Raw genomic sequence first — 13817 nt, 5'->3', positions numbered from 1 at the left:
TATACGTTATAAAAAGGCCAAAATACTTAAGATGAAGAAGAATACGAGTATACTATAACACGTTCCTTATGATAATAGCTCAATCATTTCCACATCTTCATGCAGCATTACCGGCCCTAAGAGATGAGACAGTAAGGAAAGCACGGGAACAGCTTTTCGCCAGGGCATTGAATGATTATTCACTAAGCAGGGCTTGAATAAAAATACTAACAATAATAACACATATTTTGAGAGATTTTCAGGCGGGCACCTATATCATCTAAAGTAAAGGAGCTGCAGGACCGCAGCAAAGGTAAGAGAGACATGCCAGTGGTATTAGCAACTGTAAAATAAAAATGTTAGGGATATTTTTCACCACTGGTCTGATTACTGCCACTGTCTGGCAAGCCTACTATGCTTTTTATTTGATGGCAGCTCCCTCTACTAACGTCTCCCCTATCATGGCTGCAACAAGCACGGTGTCAGGTGGTACAAGTAGCATGGGGCACAAATTAAAGAGGGCTAAATGTAGTGTTTCTATTGATGTACATGAGGTGGGCACATATCTTACAGAATCCGCACACGTTTCTAACAGCCTGTGGTACAAGCACATGTCCAAAATTGGTAAGGACACGACTAAGGACAACTGCTATGTGTGCTCATTGATCTCATTTGCAATGAGCGCCTCAAGAATGTTTGTGGCAACTGAAGTACCTGACACAACTGCTGAATGCTTGTTATACCTAGCATTGTTCCAAACGAGTGGGTGATTCCAAGGGAAAAGAGCAACACTAAGATGGAAATCAAGGTCAACGTACCCCTATGAAGATAACTTCATCAAAACACTACCAATGTATGACGAATCGTGGCAGCTGACCAAAGGGCTCAAATACATAACAGAGGGACCCAACAAAGGAGAGACAGAAGAAGTTACATTGAATTACCTACCATGCGAATGGTACGCAAAAGAAGTTGCTGGAGAACCAGGATGCTGGGAAAGGCCACTGATATTAATATATGGCAAGGTGTACACTAAAGGTGGATGGGTGGACGGAGTTGTCAGAAGCAAAATGTTGACATTGGCAAAGTCACTGGTGATGACAGTGCAAGAAGAAAACAACAAATGCTACAAGGAATGGACAAAGAGGGCAGCACTGGTGACATGGTTAGATAAAGAGGAGGAACCCATAATAATACTTCCACTCACAGCACCAACACTGTGTTACCAGCATGATGGAGAAGTTGACGTTGGAGCAAATGAAGGTTGCAAGAGAACAATAAAGATTCCTGAAGGGGGTGCAGGAACAGCAGTTCTGATGGACCACTATTGGGCCTGTGGATTGAAGGCATACAACAGCTTGGCACCGTTATGGAATGGAGTGTGCACCATGGTACACATCAACGTACCATCGCTGGTAGTACCGCAAAAACACATTAACATGGAGAACTTCCCTAAAATGGACGAAGGAAATAAAGGGAAGAAAAGGTCACTGACGATGGGAGGAGGAAAGAAACAGAATGACACTACCCACCTATCCAGAGTAAAAAGACAAGGGGAACCACTGACAGGGAATTACCTGTGGGGAGAGTCAGAAACTGCCCTGAGCGACATTCCACCAGCACACAGACTATTTAGCAGAGCGGCTATGTTCTTTTCTTCCATCATGCATCCAGGGGTAAAGGCATATGCAAATGCGAAGTGGCTACAGATAACAAGATGGGAGCTCATGATGACAATAAATTACACAGTTAACGGGTTCAACGCGATAAAGGAAGAGCTAAGGTCAATCAGGATGGTGGCCCTACAGAACAGATATGTGCTGAATCTCCTGACAGCAATGGAAGGAGGAGTTTGTGCAAAAATTGGAAGCACGTGTTGCACCTTTATTCCCGACAACGACGAGGACAATGGCATGCAATCTGAGGCAGTATCACAGCTGGCCAAGGTGCACGCCAAGATGGAAGAAGAAGCAAAGGCAGTGAAGAAAGACGGTAGCTGGTTCTCCTACATCTGGTCCTGGATGTCATCTTGGCTCTCAGATGGTTTTAAAGTTATGGCAGGATGCATAATTTTAGGAATGGCTTTTGTGATGGGGATAAAGGTATGGAAGGAAAGGACCAAACGTACTGCTGAAGAAATGATTGGTATGCACGTCCTAATGCGAGCTGAAGATGACCAACACACAGACCTCATTATTAAGGAATGTGAACGACTACGCCAGCAGATAGTATAAGCAGACTTGTACCCACCATCAATAAAGGTTGAGAACCCAAGGAACCTGAAAAGCTACGTAGGGAAATGGGGTTATTGCAAACCCGGTGGCGGATGTGTTTATATGTACTGGTCATTTGAAGATCATGTGGACCGGTACGGGCACTTGGCAGGAATAACGAAGGTATGGCGAGTACGAGGAGACAAAAGAGTGGATAATTTTGTTGTCCACAAGTCGACCAGAGGGGGGACTGGAGAGGGAAAATGGGATGATCCCTTCCCCCGATTCTCATCCAGACTATGGCCTAGGACGTCACGACCCAAACACCCACTGCAAGAGGAATTCGACCCACTCACGGGAGGCCCAGACATCAAGATCCATTGTGGCCAGGGAAGGTGCCCCTCAATCAAACCACATGCCGGAGCCTCAGGTGAAGCTGATACGGACCGTACGGATCAACTCGACTAGACAGCAACCACAAAATACCACCATTGTTAGAGATGCCATGACGACGTAGCCAGCGGACATGAACACATGTGCCACCAAGCACATTTATCACACACACACACCCATCCACACGAAGAACATACTCAGTGCTATGATGTAGCGGACCACTCACACTCACACAGACATCATTGCTTTTCCGCATAGGCCAACTACAGCACCGCAGAAACGCAAGACATCAGAAGAGCTTGTGTACATGCTTGCAGACGCTTCCTCGCCACTGAAACCATGAAGATGTAACCCTGTATATGGACTAATACATATGAGTCTCTGACACCCCTTGCGACCCCCATAACATGGACTATGTACCGCCACCCATAAACCAGGCCAAGGTAGGCCGCAAAGCCAGAGTCCCCAGGCCGGCGCAGCTCAGACAAGGCTGCAAGGTGCTGATCACGCAGAACGAGCCCTGACAAGAACCCACAGCCAAATCCACAACGTTGCAATCTACAGGCCGCGCTCCCCACGCCAAGGTTACACCTGCCACTGCTAAACGCTCCCAGAGCCGAAATACAAATCATAATTCTGCTCCAGCCACGGTCTCACAACACGTGACCAGGCCGGCCTGATACAATGCCAAGCTCCATGGACCAGAGAAGCACTGGGGTCTCACGTCTGGGACGCAGACTGCAACAATGAGGTGACAAATTGGACACCGACAGCGATGGGAAAGACACGCACACCAGCTAATAGTCAGACCTGTCCATTGTCTGCCACTGACACATAGTCATACTTTGTTGCCAGCACCAGGTACAGTGCGAGCTGGGAACAACGATGGTCCCAGTCTTGGGGGCTCACGGGTGAACCAATCAGAATACGAGGGTCCCACCACTGACTCCATTATAGTTTAGCCAATCACTAATTGTCCCCTTGTAACAATTCCCTTGTAGCAATTATTAGGGACGGCTTAAGCATACCACCTGACCCTTTCTCCACTACTAACAATCTTCCCTATATGTATCTATACTTACCCCACCACTCGGGGAGCCAACACAAGGTGGCGTTAGCTTTGGGGATAGTTCTTCCAGGTGACGCACGCAGCCACGTCATACAGCTAGATAAAGGGCCTGCGAGCCCACCATGATCGAGAGGTCTCCCGGATGCCCGTGACCTGAGAGCTCGTCCCTGTCTGTTTCATGTAATAAACAGAATTAACTCATTGCTCTTGTGTGTGCCTCATACTCATTTCGGACGCGGGAGGAGTTGGGGCCTCCCAACCCCGGAGGTCCATGGACAGCCCTGCCAGCCCCCTGGGAAATTACCCCGACATCCTCTTCTGTCAGGGTCACAGCGAGTGGAAGCCTGTCAGGCAGATGATCACTGTCTGCTGTTGTAGTGCAACAATCGCTGGACTCTCACACCGTGGGGGCATGACGTGATCACCAAAGTGTCCACTCACCTCCACAGGGAGATGGAGCCAGAGAGACAGAAGCTGACGAGATGCACTCCACTGGCTTTTCAACATAAAGCTTGACAGAGTCAATGCTGCCGATTGCGGGAGCAGACTGAGGGTGCCAGGCAAGGACACTGAGGCCCCTACCAGGTGTAGAGCATGGGTAGCTACAGGCCCACACCTGCCTGGTCACCATTTGTTGTGGAGGCTCTCTGAGGAGCTCAGAGACCCGAAAAAAGAGACACACACACACCGGCAGTAGACTTATTTGGAAGAACCCATGACAGGATGTGTCTCTCTTTTATTCAAACAGTGATTGGGGAAAATGTATGTACACATGAAGCCTGCATGCTTGCTACAAAGGAGCCCACCATGGAGACATTGCTTCTCTGGAGTTCCTGCAGGCTACTAATGAAAACAGTTCTGCATGCTTCCTTCAATTTACTGCATTTCTTAATTCATAATTAACATGCGGCATTCAGCAAACTAGATCTTGGCATAATTATTATTGTTCTAACTATGTACAGAGAGTACACATTTCCTTCTTCATGAATGAATTGGTAATACCGAACGAAGATCATTTTCAAGCAAGCGTTGATTCACTGATGTCAGTTGTATACAAATGCTGATATATATTCTGGTATTTATGAAGATTAAGGATCAGAAAGGCAGATACAGTAAAACTTTTTTATTCAGAACCATGTTAACCAAATCGACCGATGGAATGGGATGGTTCCTAAGACATTGCCGGTGACTGTAAGTGTTCCAGTTAAGAAAAAGCTGGATGATACGTTTTTTAACCAGGGCAGGAAAGCAAAATGTCCAGGAAGCTTTTTTAGCTGCCCTCTTTGCTTTGATATCCATATGTATAATTGCCATTCGGTTAATAAGTCAGCATTCTTAATTCTCCAGAGCTATTGGTGCTAGTTAATCAATCTTTCACTGTATGTTTGTTATCTGGCTGAAGACCTAGTAAAGCAAAGGTTTGTTAAGACTGCTTTAATGCACATGAGTGTTCAAGTAAACAGTAAACGTTGTCGAGATTGAGAAAACTGACACGTTTTGTATTTTTTATTTTTCAATTCATGTGCATTTCCTCAATTAAAAGCTGTGATAAAAGTATTGTTAAAAAACGAAGTATATCCTTAAAGAAAATGAATGCTACTTGAAGCACAATAGAAGTCCAAACTCAGATAATGGGCGTCATTGCGATTGTGGCGGTATATGGTAAAAGTGGCATTAACCGAAATGAATACCACTTTTTACCATACCGCCAAATCACGAGTCGGCAGTAATACTGTCGACGGTAATACCATTGGCATTAATACAGTCATCGGAAAAATCTGCCGACTGCATTACATTTGATAGTATTACTGTGTATTACTGCCGACGGTAATACCGTCAAAATACCAAAACATTATTGCCAGCATATTCCAAGTTTGGATATGGCAATAACATCGCTGAAATAGGGCAGTATTAACACCAAAAACACACTGGAGATACCTGCAACTGAAATGCATACAGTTGATGGACATCTTATTTATTTTATTGTACATTTATAACGTGCAAGTGATTTCTAAGCTCAGGATCATCAGGATTCAAACCCGTTTTCTGCCACGTTATCTTGCTTCCAAGACAAACGTGTTACCCCTGAGCTATCCATCCTTCCAAATGAGGCCACAGGGGCACCCAGTGCACTCAGGTGCACCCAATGAACTCAGGGTGGGCACATAAAGGCCACACCTTCCCAAACACATTTTTCAACACTATCATGCTGCCACTGGTTTCTGTGCACCTTAACATTCAGCTGCTCCAGCTCCACATTGAGCTGCAGGAGCTGGAGGACCTACATAGGGTACAGGAAACAGAGGAAAGAAATGGGAGGAGGGGACACCATGCAAGGCGTGCCCCCATACCTCAGGTCAGGCCAACACCCTGGACCCTGACAAACAGCCAGCTGTCATGGGTTTTGACCCATGTTGAATCAATAGACTGGGTAGATGTGGGGATGAGCTGTCGCGGCCCTTTATTCTATCCCAGAACAAACGAAATCAATAGACTGGGTGGATGTGGGGATGAGCTATCGCCGCCCACATTCACGCCAGAATAGGAGAACTGCGCAGTTGACACGAGACCACTCCAAAGATACAACCTTCTTGTGGGGAATTCATTTTCTTAATCCCAAAAATGGTTGCATTACCAGTACTCACCACTATCAGAAAGCCGGCGTTTTATAACCACCAGACTTTTGTGTAAAACTGAACAAATGAAACAAAACCAGACCAAGGAAAGACTTGCTAAGAGGTGGATACAATGTAAAACTATATTCTGAAATGACTTGAAGGAAGTAATTATTTAATGTATATGTAAAAATTGTCAGTTTGATTTGAATGTAGAAAACTGGGAACAAAAAGTGACATTTAGCTGAAACCTGGCTTAATGAAACTGAATTCTGCCTGACAACTACCCCCGACAGGAGTTGATACTGGATCAACAGCTGTGTTCCCAGGCCTGGCTGCCAGGCCTGGCTGCATCCTGAGGTCACGTGGCCCTGTTGATTAGATTAGGGGTGGAGCAGCTGGGGACTACAGGGAGTTGAACAAAGGCCTGTCCTGGACTCAGGCAAATGTTATATTGGGGGGCCGTAAAGTTTCTTCCTCTTAGGGGAAACTGGGCGGGGCAGTGCCTCTGCTAGCAGCTGAGCTTGGGGGAAGTGGATAAACCAGTTATTTCACCGTGTGATGTGGGAAGCCACACCCCTTTTTGACCAGGGCATAATTTTAAAAAGATAGATAACTCAAAGTGCGGACTTGTCAGAATTATATAAGTAATATCATTATTTTTGTGATTTTTCTGTGAACATTTTGAGATGCGTTAGGACCCTGTGGTGTATTCTGGGGGATTGCTAGCGGTAAATAGGGTCTCACTCCAAATGTCTGCATGTTAAAAATCTGACACTTCATCAATTAATGTCCATACTCCTTGCGCACATGTGTGTAAATTTGGGTAAATGTCCGATATTGCAAAACCAGTTAAAAAGCGCAAAAAGTTGTCATTTTTGGATGCAAGCCCCCAGGAAGATCAGAGGCGGACAAGCATGGACCATAAGGAATATATAATCTGCACATGTAATTTCAACAAATTGTATATCTGGGAAGGATGTATTTGAATCAAATATAGATTTGTGGGCAAACTGACCAGGGGAGGATCCTCTGACCCATAAAACCTACAGCATCACTCTGACTCACATTTCCTTCCCCCAATCATGGGAGAAGGGAGAATTGGGCCAATGACAAGTAGAGAGGGGCAGGCTTAGCTAGTCCCAGGCACACACCCATTTTCAAAACACATAAAAAGAGACTGCTGGGACAGGTAGAGACATTCAAATCCAGTTGCTGCAGAGCGTTTTGCCGGACCACACAACATCCAGAAGATACCAGTTCCAGACTGACTCCAGCTACATACTCCAGAACCTAGAACTTATACTTTAGAACCTAAATCAGAGGCCTAAAACCACAAGCTGAGTTCTCTGCAGCAGGCCTCAAATCATTGCAAGCTACTCACAGCCGGGCGAGCTGCTTGAATCCCTTGCCAAGAACTTTTGCCAGGACCAGTGCAGAGATCCAGGAGCCGTGCAGAGACAGCTGTATCCGGACAGACCAGACCAGAGATCCAGAGTGACCCAGACCGCTGTGAGCAGAACCAGAGAGCTGACCCAGATCACTGTGAAGTGCTGAGACCAGAACCGGAGTCCAGTCCAAAACCTGACCAGATCCGTGGCGAGGTCTATTTCAAATTTATATTGTGAGTACCTAGCAGAACTGTGCAGAACCAATCTCTTAGTTAAAATAATCTAATCCAAACTATTTTAACCTAAGTAGAACAGCCTCCTAGAAATCCTGTCACCTGTCAATTCTGAAGCTGCAAGCTGTCACCTGTCATTTTGAGTTTACTTTAAATCCGAAAAACTACCTTTATTTAATTGTCCGTATCTCTGGAACCGTTTGGGATAGGAACGAAATTTAACTTTACTGTGATTTGCGATTTGGTTAAAAATCCAGCCACGTGTAACCATCAGCAGTCCTTTCTTTCCTTGCTAAAAATTTGTTTGCCTCTTAATCACCATCTCTGAATCGTTGCTACAGTGAGCCTGAACTCATCCCAAGTATCTCTCACTCACCCTGAACCTCCTAAAGGGAATTAAAAGCATTTTCAGCATATTTCTCACTTCATTGCCACCACATTCAAAGCACTTGGGCCTGTGTTTTAAAACTCATACCGGTTTTCTCTAAGCTTGCTGGGGGTGAACTGAATTTCGTATTGTATTTCATTGCATTCCTGAGAACTGTGTGCTCCTCTTTCCATCTACTTCCATGTCTTACATTGCATAGCGGAGGGGGTGAATTGCCAGAGAAAAAGTGATTATATTATCTTTTGCTAAAATCATCTCAAGTATTTCTGTACTGCATTTTATTCCTCATTGCTTTTCCCTTGAAATCATAAAAGTATTTTTGCTACTTGATCCATCCTATACTAACTCCTCATTGATTATAAAGAAGTGTGCTAGTGTCAGATTACCCATTGTTGATTAACATTATATTTATAAAGGCGATATCGATTATTAATTTATTATAAAAGCGTGGTATCTATATTTTGTCTTATTTCTCAAATAAACCTTTTAAACTTGCAAAACAGAACTACTTCTTGGCTCAGTTGGGTCAGGGGGATTCTAAGAGAGGGGTGTTATATAGGCGTAGTCATCCAGAACTCATGAACTGGACATAAAGATATATCAATAAGGGTTTCCATTCAGTATCCCAGACTAGGCATTGACTTAGCTTTAGTGTTGAATTGAATCTTCTTACAAATTGAGGGCTCGTCCGGGATTCCGGATTAGATCTATCACTTGTGCAGATTAATACAGTGTGCTAACTGACAAGATACATACATCCGGTCGGATCACCACGCCGTGTTACGCTGTAAAGCACTCCTCAAAAGGACGCTCTAAGGGAAAGGTCTGTTTTGCAAAAATAAAATACAAACTTCTGTAAGTCAGGAAGGAACTCAAATTCCAGAATGACGACCTTGGTAGATATGAAAATAGCCAGAGAGCACTTCTTACATAAGCTATTTGTGAGAGGTGAGTGGACTCATCAGGACCAGACGGTCTGGTTGCAGGCAATCGCACCCCAGATCACTGAAACAGGGTCAGATAAATGGAGAGACCAGGGTCCCTTACATGTGGCCCTGAGTGAACTATATATGGCCCCTAAGGCCAAGGATGAGCACAACAAGATTGCCAGGGTAGCGGCATATTTATATTTACATATGGGAGCCATGCAGGACAAATGTGCTGAAGGCCAAGATCTGGCGAGTAGGCAACTGCTGGCATTACAGAAGGCCCAATCTGATCTAGACTCTTCTGAGCAGAGGCTGCACAGAAGCCAGGAGTCCGAAAATGAGAGTAGACAGTACATCATTAAAATAAAGAAGGATATGGATATCCTGCAACAGGAAAAGACGGACCAGGATACCAGAATTCTGGCTTTGCAGAAGGAGCACCAAGACACTCTGGACTCCGTACTGCAGAGCCAGAAAAAGCTGGAGCAACAGATCAATTTCAACAGGGCATGCACAGAGCAGGTAGCCACCCTGCAAATCCAACTAGACAGAGAGAAAGAGGAAAGCAATAAATTGATTTTGAAAGACTTGGATACCCAGGCAGAGTTTGATGAAGAACACCAGAAAGCTGGTGCCTTCCAAAGGAAAAGGGACGACCTGGCGGCACAGATGCAGACTCTTAGTCAGGAAAGGGATCCCTTAGGCCAGGAAGTCTGCCACTTAAAAAGGAAAATGGAAGAAAATCACCTGGCCCTCCAGGGACTGGGTGACCTCCAAAAAGAACACCAGAACGTGTTAGAGCACACCAGGAGGGTGGAGGATGCTCTGGCAAGAAAGGAGCAGGCCAATAGGGACACAGCTTAGGAGGTAACCCTCCTGCAGCAGAGACTGGCCCAGTATACCAGGACCAATCAGGAGGCACAGAGAGAAAATGAGGCTCTCTGTCAGCACAATGATAGGCTCCAGCAACAGGTAGCGATGCAGGAGAGACTGATAGAGTCTAGTAAGGCCTTAACTGAGGAACTGAAAGCGCAGGCTCTTGCATTGCAACAGGGAGCAGGGGCGGATAGAGATCAGGTTCGCTGGGAGAGGGAGACTCCTGAGCATAACCTCAGGAGCCCTAGTACCAGAGGCCTTCATATCTCTCAGTCTCTGGACTCTGCCAACCCCATGTCCCCTGGCGCACATGAGCACCGGGCCACAGGGATGGCAGATTACTATCCAACCAGAAGTATGGGGCTCATAGGCCAGTACCTCCCAGGAATGGAGGGGCGGGCATCCGGGTATGGGCACCCAAGCACAGTGCAATTTAGTGGGGAACCCCAGGAGAGTAGGCCCATTAAGGGCATCCTGAAAACTTCTGCACAGTTAGGTCAGTGGGGGGGGTACCCATCAAATCCTGGCAGCAAGGAGGAATCTGAAGACTCCTCTGAATGGCGCAGGACACAGGAGACCAGGTCCCCACATTCTGCCAGCCATTCCCAGGCTCGCAGAATCCGGGAAAACCTGGAAGATCAGACAGGAACCTCTGGGAGCAGTGCCTCTGAGTCAGAGGATGAATGGACCAGGGTTACCCGAACCAAAAAGGCCAATAAGGCAAAAAGGGCCTTGCTTAAGGACCCATTGAAGCAAATAAAGGCAATAAGGAGTGTTATCACGCCTTATCATAAGAACGCCAAGTATTCTGTTTGGGAGCACTTAGAGCTGTTTGAGCAAATGATGGAGACTTTTCATTTGAAGAACAGCCAAAGCTGTATTCAATATGTAAAGTGGACCTTCTCACCAGAGTACTCCAGTTTCTTTGCGGGGCTGGAGGACCAAAATCATTCAAGGTGGTCCACATACAGGGCGGCCATCTTGAAACATTTTTCGGTGCACAGAAATCCCCAAGAGGCTCGCAAGGCAGCCTACAATTTGCAATGTGGGGAGGATCAGGCCCCACAAGAGTTTGTGCAAAAATTAAAGCGTGCTTTTGCGCAGACCACCAGAAGGGTGCGCACAGACAGCAAAGAGTTTGTCAATACATTTTTCCATGCGCTCCCTAAATATATAATGACCCAGCTCGTGAGAGATTTTCATGAGAAAAGATCTTTAGACTGGGTCATTGAACAGGCTACCCGGATCTATGAGGTGCAGAAGCCTATCGAAAATAAAAATAACGTGCCGAAAAACCCCAAAACTAACAGCACCCCTGCTGCTGCCAAGGTGGCAGAGGTAAAGGTTGCCCCCGTTTTAGATTTGGAGATGGGGGGGCCTAAAAACCTGCCTGCACCAAACAATTCACAGCCCAGAAGGCCCTCGGGCCAGTCACAGACAGGGAGTCGAGGAGGTAGTCCCACAAAGGGGTTCCCCCGCTCCCCTGGCTATGTAAGTCCTCGCTATAAGGGAAACCGACCAATCCTGGGTTATGTGTGGACTCCTCTAGCCCAAGGGGGGGATACAGCCAAGCACCTAACCCAGGGAACTTCCCTCCCAACTTCCCACAGGAGGGCAGAAATTTTCCAAATCCTGGGCAGAACTTTTTCCCCAGGTATCCACCCAATGTCCAACCCCAAAACCATCCATCCTTCTTTCCTCAATTCCCTGAGCCCAGACAACCTAATCCGGGAGAGGGGAGGCCAAGGGTGGAGGGGTACCAAAATCTTCCCAACCAGGGGTACTACCAGAGAAGGGATAGCTACCCTTCCCGGGATCAGCCCAGGGGAGAAAATAGAGCCCCGTATCAGCCTGAGCGGGTTTCATAACTTGAGCGCCAGGTCCAAAATATGGCACAAGATCTGGGTCACATACTGAGGGCTCAACAGAACCCTCAGATGAGCATGCCACCGCAGAATGCCCCAAACTCTGGACCTGGTGCTCCAGAACAATGACGGGGGCAGCAACCCGATAACCCACTGATTCCCAGGGAGGAGGCACAAGGGGAAGGGGGGTGTAAAGCCTTGGAGGAAGCTTCCTTCCCAACTTGTAAACAGCCCCTGGAAAACCAGGAACCGGAAACAAAATCTCCTGCCCCTGAAAGCCTGCCTCCCAAGGAGCAGAGGGGGGGTAGGAGAAACAAAGGACCCAAACAGACCCACTTTGGGGAGGAGGTACAGGTCTTCCAATTTGAGGGAGAGGGATCCTCAGAAGATCCTGGGAAAAGGATCTTCTCCTTCAGAGATGGGGGAACTCCTCCCAAAGAAAAATGGGTCCCAAGGGATTCCAATCCAGACTGGGGAGATATGGAGACTGAGCTACCGCCGCCCATCATCTCATCCCAGAACCCACAATACCGAAATCCCCTGGTTCAAACCCACCCTGGTGACTTCCTCCAAAAAGGGGTGGGTGACCCAGAACCGGAACCAGGGGAACCCACAATGGCTCTGATCTCCAGTTGCCAACTTTTTCTTTCAGATTCCCAAGAGTCTCCACAGAATTCTGCCCAAATCTCTTCTCTAGCAATGTCCAAAACCAGAAAGTTAGCCCACCAGTTGTCCAAAAATGTGCATTATCTGTGCCCCCTTGAGGAGAAGGGGGGAAGATACTATGCCCCGGTACAAGTACAGGGGCAGGGTACAATTTTGGCACTGGTGGACACTGGATCCCAAGCTACCCTTCTGTCCAAAAGGGCCTTTGAGGAACTAAATGCAGGAAGGGGGGAGAATTACCGAATTCCTCTCACCTCTCTTCCTGGACAACTGCAGAACTTTGACGGGAAGGAAATTCCCGTTGAGGGGACTGCAGACTTGGACATTAAAATTGGGCGACACAAGGTGAAACACCCGGTCATAGTAGTGACTCCAGAGGGCACCCCTTGTTTACTAGGGAATGACCTCCTGAGAAGGTTGTCACCCCTAATAGATTGCGTAAACAAGGTCCTCTGGAACCAGACTAGCCGACCAATAAAATTAAAACAGAGTGTCAACCATGTTAGTTTAAACGGCACCTGCCACATGGTTGAACAAAAATCTGACCAAATAGAATTTCACTTCCAGAACAACCAAATTCCAGACGTGACAGTAATAGCAGTAGGACAACAGACTGGTGATGGGGGGTCCTCTCTATTTCTGAAAATTAACCTTCCTTCCAGTTTAAGGTGGTATTCCACACTGGAAGGAAACACCCTGAAATTCTTTACTAATCCACAATCAGAAACTCCCACTCCCATAGTCCAGAAAGATGTGAAATCAGCTCAGAGCCTGGCTGATATTCAGCAAATTGGAGAGCAGTTGTTCATCCCTGTCCAGTTAAATGATGGGAAGGACTCTGTTCTCGCTCGAGTGTGTGTGAACAACGGTAAGAGCTTCATCAGCGAAGCCATGTTCAGCCAACTCTCAAAAGATCCAGCCATTCCCACATTCAAACTGATAGACAAATGGGAAATGGACCTGGAAGCACCTAATTCCAAACATCTCCTGCCAAGCAGGTGTATGCTCAAAATCTCCATTGGCAACAAGAGCATAGTCCATAATTGTTGGGTCGTGCGAGACGTCACTGCCGCCTTTTACTTAGGCAGTGACATTCTCAATCGCTTTGCCATTAGTTTGGACCTAATAAACTTCAAAGCTTGGTCCCGATTAGCGGATAATCCCATGGGCTTTGATGATCCAGAAAAAGCATTTAGGTCA

Source organism: Ambystoma mexicanum, chromosome 4q (genome assembly GCF_040938575.1).
Source record: "Ambystoma mexicanum isolate Mex_15411 chromosome 4q, UKY_AmexF1_1, whole genome shotgun sequence".
In the NCBI taxonomy this organism is placed as follows: Eukaryota; Metazoa; Chordata; class Amphibia; order Caudata; family Ambystomatidae; genus Ambystoma; species Ambystoma mexicanum.
This window is presented reverse-complemented; position numbering follows the sequence as displayed.